General features: G+C 37.6%; 1 protein-coding gene across 5 annotated transcripts in view; it reads left to right on the top strand.

Moving 5' to 3' along the window:
* The window catches only part of Brat (tripartite motif-containing protein brain tumor), a 167,008-nt gene that overhangs the window by 99,063 nt on the left and 44,280 nt on the right, over window positions 1-23,665 (top strand). For 3 of the 5 annotated variants that reach the window (XM_072002486.1, XM_072002487.1, XM_072002488.1), the window contains exon 2: window positions 19,735-19,828. The exons of the other annotated variants lie outside the window; for them this stretch is intronic. The gene's annotated coding sequence lies outside the window, so the exon portion shown is untranslated. The remainder of the gene's footprint in view (window positions 1-19,734; window positions 19,829-23,665) is intronic. 5 annotated transcript variants of the gene reach the window in all.

Below are 23,665 nucleotides of genomic sequence, written 5' to 3'. Positions count from 1 at the left end.
GACCTCCGTTCCTTTTTCTTTCGAATTGTACATCTTTTACACGCCGTTTGCGTTACCTTTCCTTGGACTTTCATGGGACAAGCTTTACAAAATTACGGTTAAAATATCTTGTAAGCTGTTCATTATTCGGTCCAACTACCTTCGTACCTTTCCGTAGAGAATTAAAAATTCCATCGAACGTTGTATAAAAAGATTACCTGAAATTTCAAACGCGTTAGGCAAATTTTAAGCGTAGGTTACCTAAAATTTGTGACCATCGAAAGACTGGTACCTTCGAACAACGTAACTTTCATTAAAAATTTTTCTTTTTCAATAACGAATCGAATAATAATTACTTTCTCGAACGACGAATAGTTCAGGAGATAACTGGGCGAATTAACACGAGACACCCTGTATATACGTCTATCCGTGTGACGAATGTTTTCGGAAAATGAAACACTGGAAATCATCGGTCGGTCATTCGACGAAGTCATAAAGCGCAATCTTGTGTGTCGCGCCGTATCGATGAATCGTAAATCAAATTGCATTAGAAGCGGAAAATCTGTGTCGAGGAGAAGTGACGTTTGTGCACGTGGCGTGTCATTGTTTCTCACTACGTTACAGCTACCAAATCCTTTCCAGCTAAATTGGCCATTGACATCGTTTTTATATAGTTTTTGTTATTTTCCTGGAGATAATTTACAATTTGTTTGTACAGAGATAGTCACGCGTAACTTCGTCAATTGCTGCTAATCGCAACTCGTAAACGTAATCTCGCAGTTTTACAACTACTCAAATCACCAAGGATTTTTATGGTCTCGGTGTTTAGTTTACGATCGAAATACAATATGTATTATTTTCGTGACATTATACGTTCGAGTATTTTGTTTTGTTTCGTCGCTACGAATAGACGTGTACGTGATTGTTAATTGAAACAACGTTTGCCGCTGCAAGAAGGAAATACATGTATAATATATTAAACTATTAATAGAATATAACATTTATATTGGAATTCTGTTTACTCCACGTTCGTAACCAGAATAGTTGACGAAGAAAGTATTTGAATTTTTCTCTTTTCGAATCTATATGTCGTGCGTTGTATTTTAATATCTTTTTAAATGTTTAAAAGATTATACTTTTTTATAGATATATTAATGCAATCGATCGTTTTAAACCTATGGCTTAAGTTTGTTTTATATCGTTTAAAGTGATATAAAAATGTGTGACGCTCTGTTCAACAAAAATTCCGTTGACCTCCGAAATCTCTCGCAACTCTGGTTGCCAAAAGTTATTTGAGTTACACAATATCTCCTTCAAACATATACCAAGTGACTACTGCATTAACGATTTTTTTTTATTTCGCTTCTTGCCAGCATATTTCATTGTCTTTCGCCACAATCTGATTTACACGAGAACGAAAGTATATCGAATTTGTTATATTTTTCTTACCCCTTACGGTATAACATAAGAGTAATATTATAATACGATAATTGTTTAATACCAAATAACTTAATTAATTACATGGTAAATATAAAAACGCGAGCAGGTCTGAATTTTTTGAACGATAGGAATTTCAACTTCCTGCATTTGTATAAACTTCAATGGATCACAATTTAAGAAAAACAATTCTGCGATGTATTTGTATAAATCGATATGATTATTTTGTTTTATTTTTATTCTTATGTCTGTTATATTCTCGCTATATGTAGCTTGTACGTATTAAGAGGTTCTTGCTTTTTACAATAATTTTTTTTTCAGCTCATTCGCCGAAGTTGCATCCAAAACAATGTTCGTCTAATTTAACAACAATGCATAATAAAATCCTATTGACTTGTTAAATAATACATTGAATATGTCGCGTGTATGAAATAAGCCGCGCAAAAAGGAGCAACGTTATGCGGACAGTATGACGAATATATTTCTAATTTAATACCACGTACAGTATATTCAATGCGAAAGTAAAGACGATAGATGATAGATAAATGGAATGTTGCTGACAATGTAACTTACTTTCGGTGTATAAAATGTCACTGTTCTATGCATTCTTCGCTATCGTTAATCATCGTTTAATCGATAAAAGGATACTCGCGTTTTACTTTATCGTCGATCTCAATTCCCGTAGCAAATCGTGTAGGTACAATGCTATATTACGAATCGAAATTATTACGGATGTTTCGTGTTATCGATACACGGCGATTTTACGTCGATTAGCCTCGTTATCTTCGGAAGGAAGTTGTCGCTGTGCAATATTTCAAAAGCGCAGAAATATTTTATCGAGCAATGCGTTGATTTTTTAATATCGGGATAGAAAGCCCGATAAGTAATTAGCCGTAAATGCAACATTTCGTTTGCGATTTTTTCCAATCGACGTTTATCATCGAATTCAATTTTCTAGCAGCGAGCGTCCCTGTAAAAGAGGATTCTAAAGATTCGCTCGATATTATCGCGGTTATTTCTTCTATCGGAACTGTGGCGGTTGTACAAAGTATAAGAAAATGGACGTACTTGTAACATTATGACGAACCATTGGTTGGCTTTTAACGAGTTAAGTAGGATAATACGTCGACATCTTGTAAATGGAATATTTTTGTCGGAAATTTTCTTGTTCGAAGCGTAATAGACGTATCTGTACCAAAGGTAGTTCCGTAATACCTAAGAACTAGAAAGAAATGCAGCGTTGATATAACAAAAATTTTAAAAAGCAGAAATTGGTTTTATCTAGCAAACGACATAATGTGCTATACCGTTGCATATTTTATATACTTTTGCACATTACGCGCGTTTCGTTTATTTTTGCACTCTACAATTTTCCATAAACTCCCGCAGCCTATTTACAACATTCCGATAAAAACATTTGCGACAGTAGGAAAAATCGTATTTTCCGATCGTTGTAAAATCCATTAGCCACGGATTTTAGAAGAGTTAAATCTAACAATAAAGTTATCTGGTGTGTTCAGCGCGGTTCAGTACTCGTTTAGCATTATCAGCGGATGTGGCATTCGTGTTTCCGAAGTCCTTGTTTCGTTATTATCAATCAGGCCATACGCATGGCTACGATGTGTCATAGCATCTTTAAATCGCCAACAACCTCGTTGTGTTACGTGACTTGTTCAAATATATTACGCTGTACTAAAATATTAAAATATACGACTAGCTGTCACATTAACGATCGTAGAAATACCACAGCGAACGCTTCATCGGTTATAAGCAAGTTGTACAAGTTGCTTAACGTTTGTGCGCGTCCAACATTTTGTTTCTAACAAAAGTAAACTCTGCTCGATGACGCAATATTATTTCCATAGTGGAAGGATATTATAAAAAATAGATTAGACAGCTCAATTAAATGTTAAAGGTGGTTCAAGTAGACTCGGTGTTTCCTTTTCCTCTTTGCTTTCTGTTTATGTATTTTGGAAAGATTTTTTCCCAATATAATGTCACTTCGTCTGTTTACATTCTTTTATGGAAACGTTTACGATGTTCAAATCGATTCGATATCGCCGCTATTTTTCGAACAGTCGCTACGTGACAGTTTAACGGGGTTTGGATGGCCCAACGTGACTATCGAGATTCGTGAAAGAGATTTAGTGACACGTAAGTCTTTACAATTCAATTAGCTTTTGACTCTCGTCCCAAAACTCTTACTACGTGTTAATAAGATCAATCGCGAAGAACATTTTGATACAAGTTTTTAAGTTTGATCGATCGTTTAATCGATCGAACGTTCGTTTAACCGCTTTCACGATACATTTTCGCGAAGTTGCGATAAAGTTCGTAGCACCTCGGATAATACGGAATTTCAGTCGAATCACTCCGATCGCTGAGACTTCGCTGTATCTCAGAAAACGTTTACAAAAGTTATTGTCAGTCGCAGAGCGCCAATTTTAAACTTTCTACCGCTGGTCGCAATATATATCTATGGCTGACAATGTTTGGCCAGTCTCGCGAGAATCGATCGAAACGCTACCATCTGGTTTTTGTTAGAGAAAATAATTTATACGGTCCAACGCGTGATCGAGGTTCCTAACGAGAGAGATGTATCGTTAAAACAAGAAACCAGGCGGTACATCTCGTATCTTTTATGGTGTCGCGTCATGCATGGTCGTTCGCGGATCAGCACTACGATGGAATTCGACGATTCCGCCGGCGTGATGTCATTTTCTTCTTGGAAGTTACAATCATTTCTGGCCCGAATGACCTAGCCGTGAAGTATAAGTCCCTCGCTACTCGGAATTATTTTCTCAAAGTCAGCGATTGTTCTTTTTCGCTCGACTCGAGCGTTGAATTTTCCAAGGAGAGAGGAAATTGATACAACGATCGGTCACTGTCTGTTGAAATAGATGCAACGTGTTCTTGTAATAAAATTCTTCTCAGCGTTTAATAAAATAAAACACAATCTGTGAGCGATAGGATCTTTCTCTTTCCTCTTTGAATTTTTCTACTTCTGTCTTGCTCTAATTTTACCAGTCGACAAAAATTTGTTCCGTTTGGTTTGGTTTAAGAAAATATTTAACGCGAAATTGCAAGAAACGAGAAATCATGCGTATATCAATAATAATATTTTCTTCAAGCTTGAGATATCTTTCAACGATCAAAAATGAGATTGGGTGGAAAATGGCAGAGAAAACGCAGCCCGATTGAAACTAACATAGTCAAATGAAAGCAACATGTTTAGAACGTAATCAGAAGTTTTTACAAAAGTCTGCATCGCGGTGTTTCCATTTTTATTTCAAGGAAAACGCCGACCACAATCTAATTTTAAACGTTGTTTCAGACCTCGTTACGAGACGATTAATTGTATGGTGAAGTTTTATCAAGTTTCATCCTCCTTGTTAAACAGTATTTAAACCGCGCATTCCCGACAGTGGATAAGAGAAGGCGAGAGCCAGTCGCTCGTCATTCAATTCGAATCTTCCAGACCAGAGCGTAGACCTTTTTGTTATTAAGTTTTATTACGCTCTTAGCATGTCCTGCGTCAGTGAATAATGCAGAGAAATTGGAGAAACAAATACGTAGAATGTGTTCGCCATACGATCTTTTTTCTTTTCACTCATTCAGCGTATTACGATCAATTTTCGTTTAAGCGAATGTTTAAGCAATTTTATATTCTCACGAATGTAATTAAGCAAGTGGAATCTAAATAGAAATTTGTTCAATCCACCAAACATCGTGATGAATGCTTTGCTTCAAATATTTTATATATATATATTTGCATATTATGCGCATCCTGTAGATTTTTGAAATTTAGAAATTGCGAAAAATGTATAAACATTGTGATCTAATTATAAGCAAATTAGGCTGGCGTATTACGATAGCGCGGTGAGTGATCTCAAGTTAATTAACAGTTGGCTTTCGCGTGACCGAATGTTCTGTTTGAACTGAATCTATCGTGTACCCTTAGATTTTAGGAGTAGACTCTGTTTAGTCTGCGGATGCGACCTGTATCGTCCAACAATTGGAAGTTCATGGGTCCCATAAACGTATAATTGATAGGCGATTGCACTTGCAAATAAAAAATATATATGAAATTTTATTATGCATATATGTAAATATTAACCTTACAGAACACACATTGGGCATAAGATAGTACCTATGCTAATAATGTTTTATGTTCTGAAATATGTATACGTTTCTTTAACTACATTTCTTAATTGAAATGAAACCGTTGATATCGATGGAAAATATTCCTTGGCATCTTGACGATTAATTTCCTCGTGAAAACTGATAAAATAATCGGACCGAGGAGATGGGGATAATAGAGCTGTCGGGTTAGATACAGTTTTAATGGAAAACCGAACTCATTGTTAATAAATCGCAAAGGAATTTAGTTGGATCGCCACGGGTCACGTCAAAGGCAATCTTTTAAAAAATAACGGTCATAATTGGGATTTTATAGCGAGCTCTCTATTTCAATTATTGCAATATTTGATAACCGATAAAAGCTTGAACGATATGGGTGTATACAAAAGCAGAGTAGAGTCCAAATGCTTACGGAAAGAAAAAAAGAATTGAAAATGGAATTAAAATGGCAGTTTAGAGAGGTGGGAAGATGTCATGGCAAACGACAGTCGACTTAAAATAAACCTGGATATTAATTTTTCCCGTTCTTTTCTTGCCATGTATCGTCGACGTGTTGCTATTGGAAACATTCTGTTTGGTGGAGTTCCAACATAAACCCAAAAGACCAATCTACAAGTATCGGTAATGGCAATAGATAAAGCCGTATTCGTCACCGTGTTTTTCACCAATTTCAACAAGAAAAACGTACGCGGATCGATCGCTCTCTCGGTCAGGATATTTTATCGTACGATGTGTGAGAGTGTCACGTCGGAGACACAAAAGATGGCGAAATTAACGGATCGCCGGTGATCTCTTCGCGTCGCGGTTCGGACGAGATGATTCTTTCGCGAATAGGGTGAAGAAAATAGAACTTCGTATGCCAAAATGAAATTTATTGCAGAAATCCAACAGAGTGACGGTTACAACAGCGTGGTTCGGAATGTTAGAACAGACTGCTTCGAGATGCTACAACGGACTGTTTTAGCGCTGGTTTAGGAAGGTCCTTCTACCGAGGGTCTAGTCCCTTTGGAGGGGTCTTTTTAGTTATTGTTTCAACAGATGTGGGATGCAGAGTGTTCGGTCTATCTGGTTACCGAGCGGATGGTCTTCTTGAGTGTGTGACAAGAGCAACGCTCTGGACACCTACGAAAGCGCAATAACGATGATTTGGGACAACTACTGGCCGACAATTCAGCACGGACGCAAAAACAACTTGCGAAGCAGTTAGCAGTAACACAACAAGACCATTTTAAATCGCCTACGCGAGATGAGAACGATTCTGAAAGAAGGAAGGTGGTGGGTGTTCTGCGAAATTGCTGCACGATATCGTCAGATCACACGTTGCTTCTGATAAAAAGACATCGCACTGGGTCTTGGATGAGAAACTACGTAACATACGGCATGTTCACCTGACGTTTCTTCCTCGGACTATTACGACCTGTTTCTGTCGATGCAACACGGTTTGTCGGATACGCACCTTCGTTCGACCGACGAAGCGCAGAAGAAATGGCTGGACAACTCGATCGTGGCAAATGACACGGCATTCCTTCGAAGTGGAATTCATCGACTGCCTGATTGATGGCTTAATAGAATTGGCTTATTTCATAGAAGATAATAGCTATGAACAAAATATCTCCCTCGTCTTTTTTTTTTTTTTTTTTTTTAAATAAACCTTAAATTTCCGCGAGGAACTTGGGTTGTTCGTTTGTATACCTAATACATTATACGTAGGAATAAGATTTCAAATTACAGATCATTTTAGCGCGCAAGGGGTGACCCTTAAGTGGGCTAATTGCCTAATAGCACGAAAAACACACAGTATCCTCGTGTCATAGTCGTATCGCAACAGGAAGCGGAAGGGACTGCTGTTGGCTTGTGTCTACATACTGACACGTGTATACGTGTTTGTGTGTTGTATGCTAGGTATCTCAATCACAAAATTATCGTTATCGCTATCTGTTGGTTCATTCGGCAAGTCCCAGCAGACGGTAAAGGAAAGTGTCTGGAACGATAAGAGAGTCCTTCTGCTCAATTGCCATTGGAAAAGATGAAGCGATAGGAAAGTCGTGTTGACGAAGTAGATTAAGAACCTACTATATATAGGTGCAAATTTATCTAGAATAAATCAACTGATCAACTTATCGGACCGTTTATTTATAAATATGTGTGTATGTGTATTCCGCCGAATGCAAACTTTCGCGGGAAGGAAATTCGATAAAGTTCTTTTTGACTTTTCTTTCGAACACTTCAGCGTATCTTGCAGATTGTCATTTAACGACATCCGAGATATACGTATGAGATTTTTTTTTTATTGACTATTTGTTTAAATTTTTGCAATTTGTCCAGAAGGACATTTGGGAAAATATTATAGCTTAAAGAATAAAAATATAGCATGTGGATGGTTACCCTCAGCGGGGTTCCATCTTCCAGGTTGTCTATTGTATTTCTATTGCGAGGTCTGCGGGATGCTTCTTCTTCAGTCTTCTTTCTATTTTGGTTTTATTTGTTTCAGCAACCAGCTGGTTTGGGTGTGCTGCAAGTCTTTCTTTGTACTTTTTTGCGTATCTAGCGATTTCCTCTTTGACTGTTGGAATTTTTAGATCTTTTCGTATGTCTTCATTTCTGACGTACCATGGAGCGTTAACTATTGTCCTTAAAATTTTTGCTTGCTCTATTTCTATTTTGCTTATGTGATTCATTGCTGCCGCCCCCCATAGAGGGACTCTGTATGTCCAGATTGGTTTGATTATTGTTTTGTATATATTTAGTTTATTCATTATGCTTAATTTAGATTTTCTATTGATTAACCAGTACATCTGCTTCCTTTTTGCACTTATTCTGTTTATTATTGATTTTATATGGTGCTTCCATGTAAGGTGTGTGTCTAAATGTACATATAGCGAAATGAACTCGAACGTTCTTCCTTTCGTACTCCTTCGAGCATTGATCTTACCATATCTTCGTAAGTGTCAATTTTCTAGCGTAATGATTCGTTCCAAAAGATTTGTTTTCTTACGATAAAAAAAAATGTTTTTGCAAGTAAAGCGATGCATCTACGCAGAACGTATTAAACGCATCTGCAATGTCTACTACCACTTGAACGCTATTGTAGTAGATATACGTATACATTATAAATACTTTGTTTCCTTCGTCGTTCGCAGAAGAATGTTGCAAGTTTATATCGATCCTTTACGTAGTAAAAATACTTCATCGGCTAGTGATAATTTATTTTCATCAGAAAATTACACGAACCACGCAAAATGTAAGACACGACATTTCACGAGCAGTTGAACGCATATCGCTGCATTCATAAAATATTAAAAAATTTTTTCAAACCATTTAATATTTAATCTTTCGCTATTTTTATCTTTTTTTTTTTAATTACGATCACGAAGGAAGACCCGAGTCGTTACAATTTTGTAATCCGTGTTGCACACGTTCGCATTACATAAGCACGACGTTGCATATTGACAAATCAGGCCAGTTATGGCTCGGCTTAATTAAGTTAATTAATTGTCGATTGCATTTCATCCCGGAGTAGGCGGCCGTATTTTTATAGAGACTAGATTGAACATTAGTTTATCAGTGTGATAATCGTTTTTAACACTGTACAAATAATTTAAAGAGAAATCAGTGTGTGTTATAGGTCGACCTGGAGCAATTTCCTTTGACGATAGTAGAAAATAATCGTCGATAAATCGATTAATGTATGAAACGTTGCATTTTATTCTCGTCTTCGATCGACGAAAAATGTAATAAATGCAGTCGCTGTTATTGAAAAAGTGTTCACAGTAGAAAAATGTATAAAGCGTATTGTTATATAATATCGAACGTAAATTGTTATATACCTTGAAAAGTATAGCTGAGCGGCAGTTATATGTGTAGGATAAGAATGTTCAGAATGTTAACCTTGACGGCATGTTTCAAAGTCATCGGGATCGGTGAGGCGTCCCCTGTTCTGCATAATTACCAATATTTTATGATAGTAATGAATAATACATATATTCGTGAAACAGGATATGGTTGATCGCAACTAACGCAACACTTTAAGGATCTATTATCACGATCTTCTTATTGAAATGTAATTTCGGCCTGTCTGCGCTCGTAAATTAAGTACTACGTGCCTATACGTATAAGTCATCGGTATTTTATGCATTTATAGAGAATTTAAAGTTGCAAACACGCGCATGATCTGTAAAATTACATAAAACATTTCACAGCAGAATACTTAGTTGATTATAATATTTACTAAACGTAGATTCTTCTTTTTTTTACTTCGTAACAATTCGCAGTCGAGTCATCACTGCCAGTTTTTACCAAAATGTTCAAGTTTCTAATAGCATTTGACGCGATTGAATTTTTATATAGAGACGTTGCCTCGAAATTCAAAATTATTAGGATTCCTAACGTTATGCCGATTACGTAATAAAATGAACGCATGACGTTATGTTTAAAATATTCTTTTATGTATCTCTTACGTATCTGCATCGAAACTCGCAATCTTGTTTGGTTATCACGATTCTTCTGAAAACGATGACAGTTGGAATATGAATAAAGAGGAAACGACCGACAGATGCAAGAGAATAAATGGCACTTGCGCTTAAAAAAAAAAAAAAAAAACTTTTCCTGTCGTTATAAACTTTCCATCGTCCAACAGTTTTGAATAAACTGCGGACTTTTTATGCAAATTTATATCTCTACGGGCATAATCGTTAAAGAAATGAAACTTACCTAATAAGCTTTTATACTTTTGTGTATTATATGCATTCTGCGGAACTTGTGACGAGTTCGGTTCTCTCGGAGGTTCCCAACTATCTCGTGAATCTCACGAGATATCCCTGTAATCTTTGTCTATTTTGTTGTCTCACGAGTAACCTGGGTATCTCGTCAATCGGAGGTCCGAGTCGGGCTATCCGAATGTACATACACGTCGACGTTGTCGGACCCGACTCAGTCGGGTTGCCGCGTATCCCGACTTCTTAACATAATACAGAGACTACAGAGCCAAGACCCGGCAAGATTAAAGTATAGTGAAAACGTTTCCTGCTGGTACGACTTTGTAGCAAACGACTGCGTGGCAGGAAAATAATCCCAGTTTTCCTTTGGAATTATTTTTGTAAAATGTCAACCAGAATTGCCGTAGGTCGGGTGGATCCGTATACCACTACGCTGGTGCACAGCATGTCTTATCTATGTAAGGAGGTGACGTCATATACGACCAATGCGATGCTACGACAGATTAGTATCATCTATCCGGCAGATGTTTAAGTCGCTATCGCAACGACCAAAATTAGTACCGCTTTTGGCTAAATAAATCTCAGATTGTCATTTTTATTTGACGATAGCCACTCGTTTTATTTTTGGATCGTTTATCTCTTCAAAGAGATTCTTTCAGATTCCTACTCCTTTTGATCTCCGTTCATTCCCACGCACACAGCTATACGTATAAGTCGTACACATAAAAAGCTACTCGAAACTTGTACCGATTACGTCTATGTATATTTGTATTTGTATTAATCTCTGGCTCGACCTGGAATTAAATCTTCGAAGTAATCAACGTAATTACTCTTATTTTATATGGAGAAAAAGCTCGAGCGAATCGTTAGCAAGATGACATCGTCGCTGCTGTCCTTTCACTTGTTCTTCTCGCGTTTCAGTTCCATTTTTATCATTTTCTAACATTTTATATTTTTGTCGCTGTTAGCGCTCATCAGCTTCAGCACCGAACGCTCCTGCACCGAGCTGTTTTCTCTTGTTGCTTGGCATATCGTCATCACCCGTCATGCAGATTCTCTTTATGTATATCCTACACGTCCTTCGCTCTTGATTCATCCAACGTCTACTGGTCTTCCATTCGTTTTCTAATCGAAGCCCTGCCAACATGTTTAGTTCCTCTGCTTTACTTTCCTCTCGTAGGTGCTTCGGTGTCCGAATCGTATATTTTGCTTCAATTTCTTTGGTACTCGCTTTACAGAAACTTTTTCGTGATTTCCTTTCATGATTTTGTTCGCTCGTAAAAGTTGGCGGCGTGTTAAAGCGTTTAGGATTTCCTTGCTTCTTTCTCTCTTTTTTCACGCGCTGGGAATGCTTATCTTCTACCAATTGGCGTCATATTTCAAGGATTAAATTTCATACTCGCAGTTCTCTCGCATCATCCGTTTCATTGCATCGCTCGAGTGAAGCGAATTCGCAAATTTAGAACTCGTTACACACATGTTTCCCTTGCTATCGGTTTTTTAACTTACAAAACGTGGCACATTCTACGAACGTGTAGAAGCTTTTTAATCGGGATCGGCATAACTTTATCTTGGTTCTTTTTTCTCAGTGAGTTATTTTTATCTTTGTTTTATTTTCACTGCAATATTCGTAATCGAGATTACGTAATAAACGCTTAAACACTCGTTATAGTCTTATTAGACCATGTCAAATGTCGCATCAATCGTTACCGTTATTTTTACCTCTTTGTTTTATTTTTAGTGGTATTTTCTGAATTGAAGTTACTTGATAAATACGTTAATTACGTAATATTAATTCTTACGTTCGTTTCATTTCATTTGTCTTTTTCTTCTAACATTTTCTTTTTAATACTTTTCCTTATACTTGTTGATCGGTTAATTACACTTTTCGATTTATTGTGTTATGCATCGTCCAAATGCGATAACTTCGACTCAATGACATTGATTTGCGCGATGATGAAATTAGTTTGACGGTTCGTGCAATCTGCTGATCCATCTCGACGCTGGTTAACGAATTACAAACACGTAATTTGCGTAAACGTTTAATCTTTCGTTTCCTCTCCAATCTTTCACTACGTCATTGACTTGACAGTTCTATGGCCTGATGCAATTTATAACGAACACTTTTCTTTTTCAATTTTTCCCATCAGCCACTTTGCGCTATTCTTGCCCGCGCACCTGCAGGTTTTACGAGCTCGCGTCACTCGCTCGCGTCATTAGCTCGCTCTCAGACCTCCGTTTTCTTTTCTCATTTTTATTCTCACTTTCGCATAGCAAACAGGCTCTCGCGATATCGTTATCACGAATTTAGAAATTGTTTTTCACGATACAATATTCGGTTAGGTATTCTTCGTTTGATTTAAAAAATTGTTTTATTTCAATTAATTCTACCTCATCGGATTTACGTGCCACGTATTCGGTTTAAATATACCTGCATCTGCACGATATTATTTATAAAGTCGATGTTATATTTCAGTAAATAATATTGATTTGGAATCTTCGATCGGAAATTTTCCCAGCTAATCAAAAATCGTGCTGCCAAAGGAATATGCAAAAAAATTTTCCATTTTTGGATCTCCTTGCGAAGGAAAAATTCTTGCAAGACATTTAAGAGCATCTCTCGAGCAACAAAATACTACTAGAACTTGTCCTAAATGCGATAGGAGAGTCGAAAAGAAAGGAGAGCAAAGATGAAAAAGTTGGGCTGTCAGATTTAACCGTACGTTACATTTGATCTTCGTTTTTTCCCAAATTCTGACTCAGCTACCACGGAATAATTAATCACCGACGCATATCGACGTACTAATTCTACAGAAATTGTGCTGATAAGTCGATGGACGTTTGAAATCGAGCAAATCCGACCACCGGATTATCGCCAGGTGAGAACAATAGGCAACAACGCGCTCGCCAAGTTATATCCGTGTATGTATATACTCAGTGTCACGAACGAACTGCACTCGGTCCAGAAATAGAATTAACGTGAAATACCCGAGTTTGAAGTAATTGCGAAGCGCGAAGAGCAGATCGGAGATAATCAGAATTGTTACATTGTTAGTTGGAGGACGTAAATCGACGTGACTTTTCTCTATCGCACCTGTTAGCTTGGAAATTTGGAATATTAAATTACAGTATCGACCGACTTCATTGGTCAGGAAAAATATCAAATCGAAATACGACCGAACAATGACTCTCTGATTAAAATAAAATTGCATTCTAGGCACTCGAATAATTTCAAATATTTTGTTCGCGTATTAAGAGCAAAACTTGATCGAGAGCCATTACAGCGTATGCGTGACGCGTAAAGTTGGTGAATGCGTCGTTAGTCGTTGTTCGCGTGGAGCAACGATCGTGCGATATTTGGCATTTGCTTCGAAATTCCAAGTTTCGATCGAATCGCGAGCAAAATTCCTGAAAAATTATTTCCTTGACGGATCGGTCTGCGAAGAAGACGAAGATCAAGTGTAACGCAAGGCGAACACAAATTTCCGACAAACGGTATCAAGGAGAATAACCCAAGGAGGTGGAAAAGTGGCCACTTTTTAAACATTCTCCTTTCGTTTCGATATTTCATCGATCGAGGTCAAGGCAGTACTTGTTGAATCACCGTACGGTTGACCTGTAGGTTAGTCACTGCGTTGCAGCAGATTGAGTTGTACGTTATTGATTTTCTTTTAGTTTCATCAAATGGTGTAATATGTAATTTAAATACGAAGCTCGGTTCAATGAATTATACACCAGAAAGGTAAAAGAAAGGTACGTTGGCGATTCGTACAAACATTCGATTGATAAAGTTTGCAAATCGAATGCAATGTACGAAGGAAATCCTTAGAATTTGCAAATTATTCGTACTGTCTTCCCGTGGCAAATGAATTTATGAAACTAATATTTCTTTTTGAAATATCAGATATCGATTATGCAGCTGGTAAAAATGTTGACTGCATGAAAAATGGCGTTGATAAGTTCGCCTCCCGAAAGGCTGGTGTATGCTCTTCAAATAATTTAAGGCTGCCGTAATTAGAGTCGAAACATGACGTGTATTTTCCCGTTTCATTTTTTCAATTGTTCCTTTAAAGAAGTTCCAGCGGCGTTCTCTGTGTACGTAGAAAGAAGCCGTATAAATATTATCGTAGCACCCTGGAATTGCAATATTGTCAAATGACTGTGCAACGAATTGAAACGTCGATCACGCCTCGTTGAAGTCGCCTCTCCTTGTCATCAACAGGTTTCCTTGACACGTCACTTATTCTATTTTATCTTATCGTGCCGCTGGCAAATATTTTCTTGCTTTGTACACTCTTTATCGCAGGTATTCGTATGGAATGATTGCCCAGAAATAATTTTGCTGTTATTTTCTAAAACCATCTGCTTACCTTAGTGACTACGTACAATTATGTGAAATCCAAAGGTGCATAAATACATAGAATTCACACGATAAGCAGAAACATACGAAATATACAAAGTATAGCTCTCTTTGTGATATTTAATAGGCAAAAGCTCTCGCTTAGGTGTCCTATTCTTTCTATCGTAGTGGTATACTTTATTTTTCAGCTTCTCAGCCAAAAGGAATTCGGTTTACGATTATTTCTCTTACTGCCTCGCATTCTCATCTAATCGTCTCACGCGCACAAATTTATTTCGCTCTAATTTTACTATTACGTACCCTACCGTTTATCATCTATTGAACCATTAACTATTATTAGTAGTAGTAGTAGTAGAAGAAGAAGGTAAATGGAATGCCACGCTATTTTTCGAATGGAAAAAGAGCGAAGAAAGATTTCTGTAGGTACTGCATCGTATATTTACGCTCAACTTAGGACCACTTTTGTACCTTTAACGCTATGAACGACTTCCAATAGCAAAGTAATATTGGAAAGATTATAAGCGAAGTAATATTTAAAACATTGTACCTAATATGCAACTAACGTTGGGTGCTACATTTTTATAGAAAACAAACAAAAGATAGTTCTGGTCGTTTTATTTTATTCTTTCGTGGTAATAAAGCGACATTTTAAAGGAATTGTATCGTAAAATAGCTATTTACGGTAGTCGCAAATGCAGATATCGAATTCAGTAGCCACACATTCGTGACCACTCGAAAGTGCTTCGCTGTTTCGAGGCAGCCGATTTTCTTTTCCCGAATCATTTTTATGACTCGAGCCATCGTTCCGTCGTCCCGCAGTTTTCTTTCTCGTCGATTTCGCTTCCTGCTGAAAGAGAACATCCTGCTATCTTATAAATAAAACAACCTATAAAAAGAAAGTAACGCAAACACGGAATATCGCATGATTCGAGCACTACAGGATGTGCATATTTGAAATTTTAAATAGTCGAAAACGCGATATTCAGCTCGTAAATACTTCGGAGTATCACTGGCAACTACGTCGGCAACGAGAAAAGGTATACTAACAAGTATGGTAAAATAATTAAAAAAAGAAAGAACACGTCAAACTGACACAAGTAAAACGATCCTGCTACGACGTCGACGTGCGCTCGGCCGATTTATTTGGCAAATTTATCGAGAATCCTTCCGTAGCAGTTATCCAGTGCATTTATTAAAACGTAGACGAGCATTATTGTATAATACAAAAACTAAAAACTCGTCTTTTTAGTCATATATATATAGCTCGGAACGAGAGGAAAACATTTAACCTATTTCTTTAATGAAAAACTAAAAATTTACATATTCATGATTTTGGTATAAAAGAGACGATATGTTGACGTTATTTGGAAAACGTTGAATACGTATCTGCGTTATATTTGTATAATATCGTAGATACAGTGGTGGACAAAAGAAAGTTTATGGAATATAAGCGCGGCCTCGATATAAATTGTCAATATTTCAAGGTTCTCGACTAAAAGGATCAACATGATGCATCGTCAATATTTATTGAAAAACCGCATTTTCGTTGAGAACCTTGAAATATTGGTAATGGAACGAGAATCCGTTTAAATTGCGATAACCATCGTGGCCATGAATCCCAAAACAGCGCGACAAGTCCATCGATCAGTATTTCGAAAAAATCGATCTCTTTTTCATCTTCTTTCGTTCGCTATTAATTTCGTTGATATCTGCTTCGAGCCTCATTGAGTAATTTATTATTATCGTACTTTTATTTAAAAAAGTAGTATTAAACCAAACGAAACGTGTATTCGCTGTCCGAGTAGTTATTGTTTCTTTATTTAGATTTTTCAATAGATTCATATTTCTGTAGTAAGTTTTCACGAACGATGTTTTAGATTCATCGATGACAATTACAATATTTTTATTTCCTGGCACCTTGCACCGAACAGGTCTCGTCGTTCTGATCCCGTTTTATGCGCCGAGGATTGAAATCGATGTTTCCTTCGAATTGGAACGACCGCGTGATTAGTCGACACTTGGACGTGCTTGCAGTTATAATATCTTTTCTGTATTCAAAAACCGCACATTTCAAGGATTTGTGATAGTTTATACACCACTGTCGTTGGAGAACACGCGAAGGATGGCATTTTGCATCGTTTAAAGTGTAACTAGCTAGATCCCAGCTAAATCCGAGTAAACTGAAAACAGCTATGTCAATAGCTCGTACAGTGTCAGCTAATATAGCATGCCAGCAAGACACCATAGTTTTCCGTAACAGATTTACATTCGATAAGAGCGGCGAGTAAATATATCACAAAACGAACGACTGTTGCAAATATGGTAAAAGATAAAATGTATAAAAGGTGCTAAAGTTCATATGGTATCAATTTCAAACCTTCCATCCGCCACTGTACTTAGAGTGCCTCGGTATCTTTGACGAAAAGCGCTAATTGCGAAATATTAAACGGTAATTTAACAATGAAACAGAATAATGGAAACGGTTCGTTAATTTGAAAAATTCTTCGTTAATATACGCAATACAGTTTTCATTCTTCTCTAAATAGAATTATACAGACCCTGAATGATATTTAATTCGTGTAATTTTCGTGTTTTTCAAGTTCCCCTGGCGAAGAGAAAATTTGCTCCTAACTTTGTTCTATAAAATAAACCATAATGCTCTACGTCTGCTTGGATACGAAAATTCAAGATTTTTCTTACCGATGTAACCAGCTGGATGGGCACTAGTAATTTGGCCTCTTTCAAAGCCCGTAAAGCTAGGTTTACACTAGTTGATTATAAAAACGCTGTTTGCATTATTCCAGTTGCAATCCACTGCTGGATAGGATCAGTGGTCTGTGGAATGCTTTTGGAGTTGCGTAGATCCAGTTTAAGATCCGATATATAGTACAATGAATGCAACAGTACGCTGCTAATAAACAAACTAAAGTTCGTAAACGATCGCGTAGCGTATATTAATCGGAATTTGAACAACTCGCCGACCAAACATTTTCAGCTACGCGCCAAGCACAAGACGCACGACACGTAACACGTGTTTTCCTTAGTTTGTTCAACAAATATATGTATGTAAAAAATGGCATTGAAACGTATCAAATCGCAATCAGAGAAACTAAGTAAATTATTACGTCTTTTACGCGGTAAACATTTTCACGCTATTTCGATTGTGTGTGTGTGTGTCTGTATTCGACGCGTAGATGTCCACTTCGCCGGAAGTTTCGCTTCGTTGCACCGTTTCCGGTTATCCGTAGGTATCTGAAAATAAATTTATGCTACACGGAGCGTCGTTTCTTAGCTTTTCCAACTGCATATTTATGCTATTGTACCAAGAGACAGGATCGGAGTTTATGTTACTTGGTTGAATTCCAAGCAGATACTTCAATTTTTTCTATGCCTATGAGGAATTTCTTTCTCAACTCGAGCCACCTTGCGATACATTCTCGCGATTGTCGTAGAAATGGAAAATTTCGAACATTTAAATTAAATAAACGAACGCGTAGAACTCTTTCAATTATTAGAACTATTAACGCGACTTCCTTCGCGGTTTTCCTTCGTACTTTCACAGCGATGCATTGTACTTGATATTTCTTTATTATACAGGCTCTCTCAGCTAAACGAGATTATACAGGCTCTCTCAGCTAAACGAGATCACCGTAATATCTGTCTTATCTACAATTGCGTGAAAAACATAGTAACGGGGGGAGGAGATAAGTATCAGTGACTATAAATACATGTATTCTATAAATAAATATTTTAATAGTATTTACATGCTTAACGCGTTCAAGGCGGAAGGATCTCTACGATCCCTACGTTCCTTATTGAGGAAGATTGAGAACGAGTTTCTTCGCTTGCTTGTCTTTGAAAAATGGCTAAAACATAGGTCGGATTGTTGAAAAGTATATAAATATCGATGCACGCATCCTCGACTTCCCACTGGACGTATCAAATCGATACGGTTATTTTAGTCAGTGCTGTTAATTGGTAGATAATTATTATTACTCGGTCAAGGAATATTGGTCCAGTTTCGTATAAATCTATAGGCTGTTCGAATGATCTACTTCTTTTGGGAAACTTCTTTTATATCGCGTTCCGCTAGTTGGAAATGACATTTTTATTATTCCGACGCACAATGGAGACGTTTGTACTTGTTCAGTGGGTCGTGGAAAGTATCTTTGTCACCGGTCGTCGTCTTTACCGAGAAATTATATTCGCAGAAGTACAAGTTGGGCTATACGTTGCGACTTACAGCAAGATAAATCTTCCAAGACTAGCGCGATACGTAACTTCGCTTTAATTGGTCGTTGATCCGCGTTGAAATACTTTGTTAGACGTAGCGAATGAGTGAAATATGTTCTACTATCTTCGAAGATTATTTATCTGCACTTAGAATGTGATTTACTTCTACAAATTGTATTTGCTCTCTGGTTTTCCTATCTCTCTTACGTTTAGGAAAACATAGTGCGTGCGATTCAACGGAACTCTTATCGATATTTGTAGTAGATTTTTCTGTTATACCGTACTATACTTTTCCCTTTATATTTTTATACGTTTTGATATAATATCGTCCATGAGGACGAAGAAAATTTTAAAACCACGTACAGCGGCATACGAAAGTATTGGAACATTTTCACGAATATACGAGTCTTTGAAATTTCTATAGTCCTGCAATGAGACACGGCTAACGTAATTGTAATAGCAAGATACGAAATCTATTGTACACAGAGATACAAGAAATTCATCGCAAACATACGCTTGGTGAAAAATTTGCATACAACGCGAACAGTGGTCTGAAACACACAATTGGCGCTAAAGATGGTCCGGCTAAATGCAGCGAATAATCGAGCGACCAAATACTTTGCCGATCTCTGCGCTATATGTGCCTGTAATAAATCTCTTGAAAACTAAGTTTTACATTCACGTATCAAATTTTACAAATATAGTCAAAATATTCGTGTCAGTGCTAATGAAGTTTGAAAAAGTTTTGCACAACATATACGCAAAGAGTTTCTAGTTAAATTTTAATCGATCGCTGTATTTGAAACATTTCAACGACCGTATGGTCGCTTTTATTTTCAACTCGAAATAACACGGACTTTTTATTTACAGGTGAGTCCTGCACTGTTGTTGATTGAGGTGCTGCTTCGAAACTATAAGTCTGCGAGAGCCTATATGCGAGATATACAAGCCTTACGCATTGAGGGTAAAGTATTCTGTTTGTATGTTTACATACGTATATTAAAAAACGTGCCATGTTACAAATCAATAAATGTCTGTTTTACGTCCGTCAGTGTAAACAACGCGAATGCCATTTTTACGCGAAAGAGTATCGAAGAGAAGAGGAAAATCTGCGTTGAGAACAGCATTACGGCAGAACTCTGTTCGTACGAACCTGTTGGAAGACAGGTAGATTCGTTTATACAATAACAATCCGCTTATTTTTCCCTACCACCTATGATTTTTCGTTCAGTTAGTGGGAATTCGTGTCGCTTCGCGTTCATATAAGAAGATTCCACGAAACGTTTCCTCGACAATGTTGCAAATTCGTGTCTGCTGCGGAGCACGAGAGTCACGTAAGGCGTTTACACGTTACCTATTGTTAGGCGTTGGCATAATTTGATCGTGTAAAAATACTAAACACTAATTTATTTGATTTCAAGTAAAATAAAGATAATGCAGTGGTATTCGGTGCTATGATCTCGCCAATTTTTAGAGTTTCAAAGTAACAAGATAAGTTGAAGGAAAGAAAATACGATTAAGAAAATTAGCTACATCTAAGGAAGAGAAAATATGTACACATATAATATATACTTATGTTCATACTGTGACGATGCGACGATCCACATACAACCGATCTTACGTCAACGGCAACAATACGAGTAATATGGGCATAGTCTTCTACCCGACCGTCTTCTAGCGCGTTTCTCCTCAAACTCTTTTCGTTAACCATCCAGTTTGTTACAAAGTCGCAGCTACGCTCGCACTACGTAAACAAGCAGGTATACACCTCTTTGATGAAATTCTTACAATATCGACCGACGAAAGTTGTTCAAACTCGTGCTCGTATTATCTGTCCATTATCGTATAATTACCTTACGTTTCGATATCTTGTAATTTAGATAATTTGCTGGCGAGTTGTTCAACGTTGCTAACGAACGGTGAAAACGAGCAAGCGATTAACCCTGTTATGCGGTCGTGATAACGAAGCGTGCATTCGTACCGATAGGTATCGGGAGACAAGGTTGCGTTTCGGTTGATCATTCGCAAATGAGAGTTTCGTCGAGTAAAAAGTAATAGCCTCGGCGTGCACACGCGGACGTTTTATTACGTCAAGCATACGTGCATAGCATATCGCGCAAAGGCGCCTTACTCTCTCGAGTCAGCCATCAATTATTCGATGTGCGCTGCCTTCTCCGGCTGCGTCACTCGCCGTGAACGCTTCTTACTCTTCTTAATCACCGTAGGGTAGGTCAGTGCACCTGGCGAAGATTTTACGGCCTTGCTCGACATGCCGTTTAATCGCTGCTGCTTTACGCGCACCCCAGACACTGCAACTCGGACGATCGATTAATCTCGTAACTAACGCCATCCAGCATCCTCTGTCTAGCCAACGAGCCGATGCAAAACGAACTAAGCCTAGTCGAGCCAAACAAATCCACCGTTTTCGATACCACGACGAAATTAATCGACCTGTGAGTCTTTCGCTTTGTGTCGTTTAATCTTTCATCCAACGCACGATACCCCGTAAATCGTTAACAAACGTGTTCGTAGCTTCGAGCAGAAAAATCTGAGAACAATTTTAACGCTGTAATTGACGCATAAATGGTGCAATCTAGGAAACTCATTTGATTTTTTGATATACTCGTAGATATATCTATATTCTACGAGAATCTAATTTTTGCTTCTGTTTTTCTAACAAAGACAAGTGCTAGTCGCGGTACATTTCAAGAATACGTTACTGATTTGCATGTAAGAGGCATATGTACACTTTCATGATTTTCTCGTTTTCAGTGATGGAATTCTGGAGCGCGTTTCGCAACCGTTTAATTCGACCGACCGATTGATTCGCTCGTTGTCGATATATTCATCGTAGAACGGTAACGTGTCTTGTCTGGATCGAACCACATTTTCTTAGTCGGAGAGCTGCGCAAACAAGCAACAAAATCGAACGCGCGAGAACGTTGATCGGAAATTAGATGGAATGGAGATTCTGTTCATCCGTGGTATAGACGTCTAGGTGGTACACAGCAGCTACGCTCATCGATAAGGATAGGTTATTAAAAAAAGAATAGCCTGGTATAGTTCGACATTTAATTGGGGGCTTCGCAGGCACTTATTTATGGTGATGCAACTGCAGCGCCTAGAATGCGAACCATCGATGCTACAGGGCTTGCATGGAGCAAGTAGAGTGGAAGAAATTTCTCTGTGGAACTGAACGATCTGTGGTGTACTCACGCGAACGATATTCGACCGAAATGGGACGTAACTTTCCACGTTTGAATGCCGAATTTTGATATCGCTTTGATCGCATCGGCGAACGAGCAAATCTTCGTCCATCTATGAAAAAATCTATAGATAAGGTTAAAAGAAATCTGATCGCGAATAACAATTGTAAATTTCCGCGATCAGCGATTCTCGTTCGATTATACGTACGTCGTATCGCGGTCTTGCGAGAAAAAGGTGTCGACTCGAAAAGGTGAGTTGTCCAAAAGAAGCGAAAAACTGTTCTCGAACGTAATTAAATCAGATTCGTGAACGAGAAGAAAAATAGGTTGGTGGTAAAACAGGTTCAAGCACTTTGCTTTTTTCATTTTCAGTTCTTCAGTCTGAAAAACCACGTTTGTAGGATACAGTATGGTGGCACATAAATCGGCAAAAGCGACGTAACTGCTCTCTGGCATCCAAGTTACGAAGATAAACGAAAGAGATCTTCATAATTGGTGGAGGAGTGATAACTGGAAAATTACGTTTTCGAGGTTCTTTCGCTTTCCTCGCGAGGCTGCGACGTGTCCAGATAAATCGATTTTACAGCCTCTTGAATCAACGTAAAGTCGTAGCGAGGTCGTAACGTAACGTAAATGAAAATATTTGTAATAATTTGCTATACAACGCGTGCCACGCGACTAGGACAATTTACAGCTCTGAAACGGTAGGAAACAGAAACGGAATTTCATTAAGGAAAACTAAACAGTCTCGAACGAACCCACTGCCGATGATACTTGGCAAACGTCGAATGCTTTTCGTTGCTTTTGTTTCCTAACTATTTTATCGTAGATAGGTAAATTTATTCGCATCGTACGTACCTCCTATCGTGAAGTAATTATCGAGGACAAATTTGTTAGGCTTTTTCGACGAATGTAACGAGTAGGTGTCCTAATATTTATGGCCTGCAGCGTGGATTTATTTTTCTTGGGAAAATTATTGACGATATCTTTATGCGTTGGTATACAGTGGCGGACAGAAAGAAATTTGTGAAATAAAAGAAGCAAAAGGACAAGAGTAATTTTACAAATTAATTTATATTTAATAAGAGTAATAGATATACCGCGTATCGCCAAGTAGCGTACCGTTAACGATATGCCAAACAATTTTTAGTACAACGATTACCAAGATTCATAGTGTGCCAATTTTTAACTTTCTTTTATCCGCTACTGTATATGTAATAGAAAAATGCAGAAGCTTTTAGCTTCGTTACACTGATATTTAAAGTAGAAAACTAGAAAATGTGTGTTTGTGCACGGTAGTTGGAAAGTAATTTCATAATTTTTACAATTCTAATGGAAAGAAGTAATTTCTACAACTCGTTTCTACGAAATACTTCTAGCAACGTATATTTTATAAGACGATTAGTAGAAAAAAATAGTATTTTCACTTGTCGATGTTATTTAAAAAAGATCGTCCTTCTATGCGCTATTTAATGCTATTTTAATTCTTGTACAAATAATTACTCGTTCCTCTTCGTGCTTCTTTAAAATAGAACAACAATCGATGCATTTGTCCCTATATAAGCGGAAAACGAGTCTCTCGAGAGTAGGCAATA

Source organism: Bombus fervidus, chromosome 4 (assembly GCF_041682495.2).
Source record: "Bombus fervidus isolate BK054 chromosome 4, iyBomFerv1, whole genome shotgun sequence".
Lineage (NCBI taxonomy): Eukaryota > Metazoa > Arthropoda > Insecta > Hymenoptera > Apidae > Bombus > Bombus fervidus.
This window is presented reverse-complemented; position numbering and strand designations above follow the sequence as displayed.